Below are 12500 nucleotides of genomic sequence, written 5' to 3'. Positions count from 1 at the left end.
TGCAATATGCACTCTAGGCTATAATTACACTCTCAACTCTTTCCCTTTCATTAGCACTCCTAGTCATCTCTTATGTGCCAGATAAAATTAAAAGAAACCGCCTATATTTTATTTCATTAAAATATTATATTTTTAGGCTGCGAGTACCTGGTTACAGTTGCCGATGAGTATTAACAAACCTTCCCCATCATCCTGTTTCAAAGAGGTGGTTTGTACAGGGAATCACACACTCGGGAGAAACACATCTGTGTACTGCTGGGTTTGCACTAGGTCTTCTCAACAAGCTGATGGTTGTTGAGTGTTGACAGGTACCTTACCACTGTATTCCAGAGTCTTCAGTGGGTGTTGCTAACTCTGGTACCAACAGGCTTAATCAAAGCATTGGGAAATTTTGTTTAGAGCACTACAAGGGGTTAGGTTAATGCAATCTGACATTCGCGCTGATAAATAATGACAACACACACAGCTACCTCGGCATGGATGGGAACATCAGAAAGCACAGTTTTTCTGTGAAGGGATTGTTCTGTAAGGAAAAAAGAGAAGGAGACTCACGAATGGCTAGAAGTTCTAGAATGATTTTACTCAAATCTATTGTTTACACTCAATGATTCTCTTTTATACGTGGAATTGTTGGCCTGCTTTTAGACTGCCTACAGTTGGTTTCAAAGAGATGTTCAGGTCAACAGAGGAATTCCTCTGCTATAAAAAGAATCCTTGTTTTACAAATTGTGCATTGCACTAACTGATATCTCATAACTGATCAGTGTCAATAATTGACCAATCTGCATTGTCTTCAGTTCAAGTCATTTTCCATACCTGAGTAGTATGCAGTACCCGTTTTACGCCCCCCCCCCCACTTTTTTTTGTCAGTGGCATAAAGGTGTATAAATTTAGCATTAAAATATTATATATCTATAGGGTCTTTTTTCCTCTTGATATGTTCATTAGATTCTTATTAAAATGGCTAAGACCAGAGCTGTTTATAACTAGAATAGACACCACATCAGAAGTACATCTTTGAGAATGGAAAAATCCAATACTGCAGATTTCAGTTCAAATCCAACATGTTGGGAAGAATAACGTCATAGGGAAAAGTTGTTGTGAACAATCCTGATACTCTCATTAGTGGAAAACACAAAGGAACAGAACAGGACTTTCCTGATTATTTTAGTGTTGTTTTTTTTAACCACCAAATTTACACACAAAAAGAAAGGCACTTTGTGTTTAAGGTTAATCAAGTTTCAGTACAATTTTTTACAAACTGGAATCACACTAATCTTTTTTTTTCTTGCTCTAATGTGTGGCTGTTGAAATCCTCAGCTGTGATAAATTAAGCTACTTATTAATCTAATTATCGTACATTCATCCTAGAAACTTTCATGTGACTTGAAAAGGCTATTCAACCTTTTCCCTCCCCTCCTAGAAAGGGCTCAACCTTGCACCAATTAAGATCATTCTGAAGTAATGCTTTAAAAAAGCTTTCTTTAATCACCCAGTGGAACATGGGCTGATCGTAAGCAAACTAAAAGCTCTGAGAAAAGTTTTGGTTACCTTCAAATTTGTACATTTCAGGGTGGGAGAGGAAGATGCCATTTAGGTATTCTTCTCTTTTCCGCCCCCATCCTCTCAAAATAAGTCTCTGTAATTATTTAGCAAATAAAGTTTCCCTTCTTCTACTATATTAAAACAACAATGTGCAGAGTTGTTTGAACAAACCTCATGAAGTCAAATCCAGTATTTGTATACTGGGCACATTTTGATTCCCAGAACACATATGAACTACACAGATTTTATAAGGTTCGTCTCATGTAGGTTCAATCTGGGATTAAAAATAAGAAATATGTTGTAAAATGTATCATAGCTTAAACATCCATTCATTGCCAGATGCCTTAGTTATTATTTTTTTAATAACCGCATCAATGGAGCTAGTTTACATTCAAATTAAATGAGGTATTAATTTGAATGCAAAGTAGCTCAGTTTGTGTATATAGTTTCAATGACAGGTTTACCCCAAGATAGAATTTATGAAGCGCCCAATATGGGGGAAGTCCATTGCCATTGTCACCCGCCTTCCATGCCTAGCAAACTTACTAACTGTGAATAGTTTTTGAAGTGAAGATTAAAAGAGTTGAATTATAAAGTATAATTACATTTTATTGAAACTCTAGAAATCAGAAAAAAATTCAGCAGGAAACTTTTAGTGAAACATGATGTGTTGTCATTATCATTAAAAGATAAAAGTTCCATACTGTTTTTATCTGTTTATTTGGAAGAAATCCAGCCTTTGCAGTTATGCAGGAAACAAAAAACTGGAATGCAGGAGTAATTATTAAAACTGTGTGATTTGTTATCTCAGCTACTGTCTTTCCAAATGGTAATGCGATATCAGCAGCTGCAGACGGTCGCTGATTTCCTCTATTAGTAAACAAGTGCTTTGGAGACCTGTGTGAGGCACTTTAAGCCCACTACTCCCCGAAGTGCTGTCAGGCTTAACTACTAATCCATGGTATTTCAGAGCACTGGAAATTCATCTTTATAAAACCTGAACAAAAAAGGGAAAAAGCCTGGAGGGCATGAGCTCCCTCTGGTGAGACAAATGACATGTTCATTTATTAATGAAACAATAACCCTGGAAAGAGGATCAAAGCACATTCCATCCTCACTTTACAATCCCCAATTTTCTCAGGCCATACCATTTAATTGAGCCATGACAATGGAATACTTAATTGTTGCATTAAAGTTTGAAGAAGCGACTTCTTCAGAATCAATGTTCATTTCTGGATTATTACAGGAGAATGTGGCTGGCTTGTAGCGAGTGGAATTTTATTTTCTCTACTTTCAGGGCTCTTTTTTATAACGAGAGAGGCTTCTTATCCCTAACCAAGCACATTCTTTCCCATAACATAACTGCACCTTTCTGCTCCTCTTTGAACGTTGCTTTATGAAACCCCAGTTGCTGGCCTAGTGCAGTGTTCTGACCATTGTGCTTAGGGGAAATGCAACAATGGACCACTTCTGCAACAGAAAGAGAAACTGCATGGGAACCGCGCCCTGGAAAGGGGAAGGAAATCATTGGTCTTTTGCCTTGAAACTCCCAAGTAAAGAAAAGACCAATTTATGGAGCTGGCCTTGCTGTACACTCTTTACAAACTCTATGGTTTCAAAGAGAATGGCAGCCAAAACAAAGTCATCATCTTAATTTTAATGACAGATTTCAGAGTAGCAGCCGTGTTAGTTTGTATCCATTGAAAGAAAAGGAGGACTTGTGGCACCTTAGAGACTAACCAATTTATTTGAGCATAAGCTTTCGTGAGCCACAAAAGCTCATGCTCAAATAAATTTGTTAGTCTCTAAGGTGCCACAAGTATTCCTTTTAATTTTAATGGACATTTTCAGGAGGGTTGAGGCCCAGCTTGGGAGGGCAAATCTGAGTACTTCTGCCTCTAACTATGAACTGCACTGCTATTAGCCAAGATAGTCAGGGACACAACGCCATGCTCCAGGTATCCCTAAACCTCCAAATTACAGAAGCTGGGACTGGATGACAGGGGATTGATCATTCACAATTGCCCTGTTCTGCTCATTCCCTCTGAAGCATCTGGCATTGGCCTGTGTTGGAAGACAGGATATTGGTTTAGATGGACCATTGGTCTAACCCAGTATGGCCGTTATGGACAGAGACTTCAGTGTGACTACTCACATAGTTACAGTTATACATCTGGTTAATCGCCTTCCTGAATCAGGGCCAGAATCAGGTGACAGAGGCAGAAGCCCTCAGCTCAGCATCCACAATTCATTTTGCAGGTGCAAAAGGGAGGCCACCCTTCTTAAAACTTACGGTTGCCCCTAGATTTTACTGCCGTGTTAAATTAATGTTAACTCACTCCAGGGCCTAGTTTGATCTATTCTTCTTAGGCCTGGCCTACACTAGGGGAGGGAATCGATCTAAGTTACGCAACTTCAGCTAAGTGAATAACATCGCTGTACTTAGACCTACTCACCATCGTGTCTTCACTGCGGTGAGCCGACTGCTGCCGCTCCCCCGTCGACTCTGCCTGTGCCTCTCGCTCCGGTGAAGTACAGGAGTCGACGGGAGAGCACTCGGGGGTCGATTTATCGTGTCTAGACGAGACGTGACAAATCGACCTCCGCTGGATCAATCGCTGCCCACCAATCCGGCGGGTAGTATAGACATACCCTGAAATAACAATCCTGATATAGAGGTTCTGTGTATATTTTATCCAGTATTCTGCTTTCCCAATTTTTAAAGTGTGTTGCAACTTCGAGGGAGACACAGATTTTCCCACTGATTTCATCTGAGATCAAGGAGAAACTCCTATTTTCACTTAAACAGTCAGCACTTGTATGGGCAAGTATAAAACTTCCTACATAAGTCTTCACTCCTCTAATTGTACGCCAAACTGTGTTTGAGATCCTGGGTATAAGAATAAGGACACAGAAAAGTTGGAAATCAAAATCAGCTTTCCAAAAAGACCAAGATAACTAGTCAGAAATGAATGTATGCATTATTTGTAGCAGCAATTGTATATTGTGTTTCGTGTGTCTTATCATATACGTGTTGCTTGTTTTTCATTACATGCTTTCAAAGTTCCAACTGACAACTCATTTTGTGTAAATCGGGTTAGCAGAATTTGTTTTTGTTTGTTTATTTTTATAATTTCAGCAGATAATATCAATATTTATTTTTACGCATTTTCCCCTACACACTTTTATCAATTTAAATTCGGGGCGAGGTCAGACAATGGGGGGGGTTGGGGTCAAACAATAATTACTTAATGACGGTCGACGTTGGGATTCAGAAAGTTAAAGCTTTGTAACTGTGAAAGTGCAAATTGTCAACATCCCGTGTCAAAATATATAGGGGAAATAGCCTTAGGTCAAACCCTAATAAGTTCTCAAGCAGCATTTTTTTTCTTTGCCTTCCTGTAAATTTCTATTCTGATTGATGGAAATATTTTTTGTCAGTTTGTGTGTGTATGGTGAAACCAACATTTACTGATAAAATCGAACCCCTGCAAGGCTATGCATAAAGTAACATCTAATGATTCAATATTCAACAGAGGTTGGGGCTGTTGTTCTTTCTTAGCTGGTTTTATTTTAAGAAACTTTCATTTTCTGGATGCAAGTACAATAAGAAGTTAAAATGGAAATTGGGCACTTCTGCCTGCTCTGTTGAAATGAATATAGTCTAATTAGATAATATAATTCTCCTATGATGTGTGTCATAATAATTATAGTACTTTGCACTCACATAGTGCCTATTATAACAGGATCTCAAAGCACTTTACAAACACTAATTACGCTTCTCACTATCCCTGTTTGGGTAACCTGGGACAGAGAAAAGTCAAGACACTTACCTAAGGACAGGCAGTGACCCGCAAAGCTGGAACTAGAACCCAGGAATCCTGCTTCCAAATTTCATGCTCTAACCACTAGGCTTCACTATAAGGGCTCAATGCTCCCCATCACTTTCACAGCATGAAGAGGAGCAGGAGGGTCCTCAATGCTTTGGAGGGGCGGGGAAGGAGGAAGAGGGTATGCCATGGTATCGCCTCCAGATGGCCAGCAAGAAGGGGGAGGTGTGGGGGGAAAGAGCCACTCTGTGCAGCATATTCCATCCGAGCAGGATAAATAAAGATGGCTAGAGCATGTGTAGTATATTAGTGCTGCCCAGCATCTCCCTCATACCCCGCAGAGCTCTGGTAGACCATGGAAGTTGTATGAGCATGGGCTGGTGGTAGGTCAGTCAATGCAGCATGCCACTTTTCTAAGACATGCCAGTTCTGTGGGGAACAGCATGGATCCAATGGGGGACCCTGCCCAGGGGTATTCCCAGGCAGTTCCTGCAGATCTTGGGTCTGGGCAGTATTTGTAGGCCATGTTACTTACATGCTGTCGCTGGCTTGCCCAAATGGAGGGGAGAAGATGTTCGAAGCAGCGGTTAATAGAGGATCTCTCTGAAATGCGTCATTTCCCATTCAATCCGTTTTACATGGGAAGGGAGCTTTGGGCCCCGATAAAGACAACAACAGTTTGGAGGACTAACCCAAAGTTTCAACTGAACCCCACCTTTGTTAACATTTGGCCTGGCCATTGCATCAACGGGTAAGCCATTCCGTTCATACATAGTACAGTCCACTCTCCTTTTCCCTTTCTTAGACACTCAGTACATTTCATGGTGGGTTCTCAGGGGGGTTCTGTGCTAGGCTGATTTCCAGTCCTGATGGTCTCAAATCTTCCCCGGAGTCAGAGATGCAGACACTATTCTGTGATGCCTCTAACTTGGGGAAGCTCCAGAGAGCATAAGGTCTTAAGAGAACGCCCAGAAGGGGTTTAGCAGAGGCTACCAAGCAGGCTCAAATCTCATCTTGGGAACAGCAGCAAAATTAGGGGGTGAGGTGGCAAGTGAGGAAGGAGAAAGAACCCCGAGGGAGAGAATGGCAGTCACTGGGTCTAACCTGGCTGTATCAGCCAGAGACATGATTGTGCTGAGAAGAAAAAGATCAAGGCAGGAGATTAGATTTGGGGAGGGGGCGGGGGGAAAGTATCTGGTTGAACTAGGTTGGGTGGTGGAAGAGGAAAAGATGGGAGACAGTGAAGGGGGAGGGGAATGAAGGGAGTGGCAAAGATGTCAGCCCGGATACGTTCAGAGTACTTTGATAAGCATCCATCCCTTAAGGGTTTTTTTGGCAGGGAGAACCAAGTGCACCCACCCACTGCTCTCTGTAAGAGTGTGGCCAGCGCGGCAGGCCGGGAGGGTGCAATGCGGAGTTAGAGCATAAAGCTGCGCTCTCTAGAATGTCAGCTTTGGACAGTGTCCTCTGTGGAGCGGCTAGGACTGCGAGTGGACCCAGCCGGACACAGCCTTGCCCTCAGCAGCGGAGCAGAGTGAACAGTTACCCCCAGGCCTGGGTTCCAGTGGAGTGCGGAACATTGCAGAAGGCCGACTGGGCCCTCAGAGTTCTGTGACGGGAGAGCGAGACGGGAATAATAAATCGATGCTCTCTCGTTTTTTATTTGAAGCTATTTAGAAAACGAAGTGCTCAGTAGCTACTGAGACAGAAGGAGATAATCCACTCCCGCTGAAATCAACGGGAGATTGGCCATTGTGTCAACGGGAGCAGGAGCGAACCCGCGCCTTGAGCAGGACGCAAACCACCCGTGCAGCCCTGCAAAGCCTTGCTCCCATAAGCAGGCCCTGTGATTTCAATGGCACCAGGCCACCTGAGGGGGGGGCTGCGGGGTTGGACCCTATATTTCTTACCCGTCTGATCTGTACAATTTGATACTGAAACAGCCAAGCCAAAACAAACTGTAGCCATCAACTCTTCGATGCAGACAGCACAGAGTCTGGGTAAAATAAACAAGCCTTACTGAACAGGAAAAGGCTCCACATTGTCTGTTACTTTAGAAGGAGAAAGCAACAGTCTGCGTGGCATTTCCTTTGACTGTAATAATGCTGTCGGAACAGGACCAATTTCTGCTCTCAGACAGCAACACTTGACTCCCCGTGGGTCAATCTCACGATAGGGCTAGCAGGTGTAACTCAGCGCAGGCGTAACTCACACCCCTGCACATTTGGGCCCATTCGGCTCAAAGGAGGTTGCCCTCACCCATCCAGTGGCAGAATTTGGTCCCGGGGTGTTAGCGAGACATTGTTTATAAAGGGTTGCCGCACTGACTTCAGTATGCCTGGGACCAGGCCCATTAAATGCCTATGTATTACAGTGGTGCTTGTCAATATAAGGACCTTGCTATATAGATGATGGATAGAGAGTTGAAAGGTTTCCTGGCTGGAATAATGCAGTGGTGAATCTGGCCCTTAGATGGTTCTTGCAATGTTAGCCTGAGTAAATTATCCAGTCCAGACTGTAAAGTTACTTCTCCATTTTCACCGCAGAACTTCCTTATCCACTGAGAAGTTGCACATGAATCTTTCTCCATCTACTCGGCTTAACAAAGAGGGTTAAGGGGTGACTTGATTGCAGTCTATAAATATCTACATGCAGAGCGAACATTTATTAATCTAGCACAGAAAGATATAGCAAGATCCACTGGCTGGAAGTCGAAGCTAGACTAATTCAGACTGGAAGTAAGGTGCACATTTTTAACAGGGAGTGAGATTAGTCATTGGAACAACTTACCCAGGGTTGTGGTGGATTTTCCATCACTGACATTTTTTAAATCAAGATGGGCTGTTTTTGTAAAAGCTCTGCTCTCGGAATTATTCTCGGGAAGTTCCCCGGCCTGTGTGATGGTACAGGAAGGTGGGCTAGATGATCACAGTGGTCTCTTGTGGCCTTGGAATCGATGAAATCTGCGGTAGGGTCTGAGTCGGCTTTCACTCACGTACTGTGGAATTGCAGGAGAATTAGTCAATTTTATTTACGAGAACTGATCACTTACCAGAGTTGTTAGAAAGGTCTGGTTTATTCATTCCTTCTGGGTGAAGTTCAGATCCCCAACCGACAGCCCTAGTAACCGGGTTCTTTGCAGATGCAGAGAATTGGCTCTGAAGACAATGAAATCTACCCTACAACCTGGCCTCAAAGCATGGAGATGGCCTCTACGGCTGCTTCTCTAGCCTATGATCTCCAATAGAAGCTGCAGCCCTTTGTGCTACTTGCACAAGCCCAGTAACCCCCGAGAGTGATACCCAGTGTCCCTCTTCTGGTGTTCCCTCTACATACACTGGCCTTTGCAGAAATCCTATCTGTGACACAGAGACGGACCTGTACAGGGGATTCCCCTGCATCTCTCCCCCCTGGTAATCCTGCCTTGGGGATAAGCTGGACCCTCTTTGTGTAGGCCCCTCCATGCCACCGCGAATCCCACCTTTCGCTGATTCATTACATGCAAAGGCATATTTGGAACTGCTTTATCTGTTGTACATCCAGGTCCAATGAGAAGCTGGATCGAAGACATAGTACCACATCTAGCTGCCTGGAAACCACTTGCAGGTGCACGTTGGAGGGAAAGGAGTACAGGCAGAGCAGCTATTCAGGGAACCCAGTGAGCACCAGGCACTACCTGTTCTTACCCCAAAAGGTTTGGAATTTGCCAGCATGGAGGTGAGCAACGGAGGCAGCTGGGGCCAGAGCAAGTGCTCTCTTTCATGGATCCAGCATGTCTTTAGAGGACTGGGGCATAAGTGATTTACGAAGGTCACACAGGGAGTCCATGGCAAGGTAGGAGTTGAACCTAGATCTCCTCAGATCTGTGTCTTAACCATCCTGCTTCTAGACTGTAGAATGTTAAACGTGGGGCAATTTTTCATTGCTATTCGTAATAGAATAGCTTCTTGGTGAATGGTTTGGTCAGCTGGATGGTCTGGAAGAAGTGAACGGTGGCCAAAGGCATCATTATTCCATGCAATATAAAGACAGAAAGGCAGAACATTCACACTATCGAACAGAAGGACTAGGAAGATGTTTTGGAATTCCAGACAAAATGTTTTCCTGTACAAGTTTCAGATAATAAACTGAACTGGGTAGGCAGACTCCAAGAAGAAATATTTAATTATCCTTCTCACCATTATGAGGAACTTCTGCCACTCTTCAGGTTATTATACAGTAAATAACCAGTTTTCTAAAGGACAGAGCTGTTTTAATTATACGACAATGAATGCATAATTATTATGTTTGTTAGGAATGAATCGCAAGACAACAGACTTGATATTGCTGCTCTAGTTAGTGCATCTTAATTACTTTTTCATTTATTTTGCATATAAAAGCTATTTGCTAATTGTCTTTGCTGTAAATATGCAAAATATAATTAGTCATTCATAATTCTTTATGTGTTATCTAACTGTACATTTGTTATTGAGGAACATATATTAAAGTTTGAATATTTAATGGGCTTTTGTGGCATAGAATATTTTTGTACAAAGTTTTTAGGAAATATTAGAGACAGAATTCAAACCTTCTTTTAACCCCTTTTCCTCTGCAAACCTTATAAAGACTAGATACTGATAAATTTAAAGCTAATGGAAATCCATTTCTATTTTCTAAACAGGCAACATGAATCCATTGCTGATCATATGAAATGTCTCGCCATCTCAGACTAAAACCAGACAGATTATACCTCGTTAAAAGTATTGCAAGTTGGTCTCTGCTATGTATTTTAAATCGTAACTATAGAACAGTAAGTGCATCAAAATCATACAGCAACATTCAAAATTTGAATGAAGTTATCTTCAGTGATTCATTTTAATGTGATAATAGTGCCAAGCATTAAAAAAAAACCTGATGAGAGAGAACAGAGTATTTTCTGATATGAATGATAACAAGAGGTTGTAATTTCTGTCCCATACATGCAGTTTGTTGTAAGACTAATAAGCATTCTCTTGCATGGTAGCAAAATATCTAAGACTTTATATCTGCATTTTCTTCACTCTTTATTTTTTGGCACATGTTAGCTGTCCCCTTCACTTGCATTATTTGCCCTAAATTGGCATTTCGGGTCCATCTGAAACACTATGGATTTCTTTTTTTTATATAAAGGCTTGGGCCAGTTTCACATATAATTAGCACTCCATAAGGCCTAAAGTCCTGAGGAATGTTTTACATTGTGATTAGATTCATTACAGAGATTGACTGGTTAACATAGGCCATGTGTTTCTGAAAGTTGAATTAAAGTACAGGTCTCAAGAACCTGAACAGATAATTATATATTATCTTTTCACTTGTCTCCAGGAAGTCCTGCTAGTTCGTTTGACGGATGCATGTCACATTCTACATTTTTCCATCTCAAACATTTGATTTACTATCCAGTTGTACTGTTAATCCGATGTCATGACACTCCTATTCACTCCTGCTTTTCCACTGAAAGCAGCTTCCTACGAAGATAAAGCTAGGTAAAATCTATTGTAAAGGAAAGAATAACTTGAATGCAGCTATCATATCGAAAAGAAAACACACCCCTCCACTCTTCACCCTTTAGACGTTCTGAATACTTTCCTTAATGATGAAGTCAAATAGAATAGCCACTGAGAATACAATTCAGGGTGGGTTTTTTTTTTCTCTCAGGAGTAATCCTGCTCTGTAATTCTGAAATTGTTCTTATTTACATTGGGTAAATCTTTTAAAACGAACATATATAAAAACAGAGTGACAGTAGGGTATGAATTAGAAAAGAACTAGCTAACATCCTTTAGTAAATTGTGATATGAATAAATCATACATATCCCTACTTATCAAACAAGTATTTAGAAGCAAATTTAAATAATGCTGTTTAATGCTAGCACTTGCATAAAACCCACAACTGTCAGTTACATTTTTTTCAAGCAGTTGACTACTTGAGCTATAGATTAAAAAAAAAAAGTACATTTTATATATCTAGGATAGCAAAGAAAAGAACAAGTGATCACCACTACTTCAAATGACATTCCACGGGCACACAGAAGCTATGGTAATAGTATTTAATCAACCAAAATCCCAAGCTGAAATCCTGAGGTTCTATATCCCAGATGGAGTTATGTCTGAATGAAAAGGGAAATGTTATATAGAACCGACATCATCTCAATGGACAATCTGCAAAACTAGAAATATTTCCTGGATCCCATTAGCAGGAGTTATGTCGTAAATACATTTCCCTGACTGTGTATATACATAGAGCAGGTAGATGACACAGGTGTCCAACGCAAGATGTATTGAGAACAGCTTCAATATTTTTCTACCCATTCAAGCGTTCATAGCATTACACCAAACCCCATAGTAGCTGTCTGGTATATTGACACCTGTTTTCAAGGGGTGCCATAGCTTCTCTGACGAGTGCTAGGAGAACATTCATCATTTGTACTTAAAAGCCATCAGAGATACAGTAAGAATCAAGAATGAAAGTAGCCATTCATTGGCAATATAACCTGGTTTTCTTCTGTGTGGCAGAGCACTGATTAAAACAAAACAACATAATTTTGCCTTTGGTAGGAAAATGGATCGCTATCTTTGTCCCTTGAGAAGAAGTTTGAATGGATAAGCATTTTAGATTTTTTTTTTTTAATAATGCCCCCGTTTTACAAAAAATCATGTCAGACTAACCAAGTCATACTGGTAACATTATGCAGGGTAAAATTCAGAAGAATGTGAAGTAAAGAGTGACTGTTGCTGAAATGATGAGTGAAGTATGAACTCTAGAAGTTTGTTATCTAGATTTTGCCGGGGGAGATTTCTAGATTTTTAAGTATTACGCAAGATCCTACATTTGATTTTCCAACTCATACTTTAAAAACCAAAGCCCTTGAATAGAGCTCAGGCAGGCTGTGTGGTAACCAGTTGAGAAAATGCACCTATTTCTGTGACATCTGAACATTCTCAGACTGGATCCGGACCCTCCCCCACCCCCCACAGCTCCCTTAACGTCAATGGGAGATTTGTTAGAGTAAGGACTAGAGCCCTGTGAAACGCTTTTTATTTTTAAATAATTTTTCATTTTATTTTGGGGGGAATTTTGCTTTATTTCATTTTCTTGTGGGAAGCCCT

The 12500-nt window shown here is 41.2% G+C and overlaps 1 long non-coding RNA gene across 4 annotated transcripts in view; it reads left to right on the top strand.

Moving 5' to 3' along the window:
• The window catches only part of LOC141989592 (uncharacterized), a 136601-nt gene that overhangs the window by 82696 nt on the left and 41405 nt on the right, over positions 1–12500 (top strand). For 2 of the 4 annotated variants that reach the window (XR_012640010.1, XR_012640011.1), the window contains exon 4: positions 8919–9829. The exons of 1 other annotated variant lie outside the window; for it this stretch is intronic. This is a non-coding gene — a long non-coding RNA (uncharacterized LOC141989592). Of the gene's footprint in view, positions 1–8918; positions 9830–12500 lie in introns of those variants that run through there. One more of the 4 variants, XR_012640009.1, reaches the window with a different exon arrangement.

The sequence above is a fragment of the Natator depressus genome, chromosome 6, assembly GCF_965152275.1.
Source record: "Natator depressus isolate rNatDep1 chromosome 6, rNatDep2.hap1, whole genome shotgun sequence".
NCBI lineage: Eukaryota > Metazoa > Chordata > Testudines > Cheloniidae > Natator > Natator depressus.
Note: the sequence above shows the minus strand (reverse complement) of the source record. Positions and strands in the feature narration are given on the sequence as shown.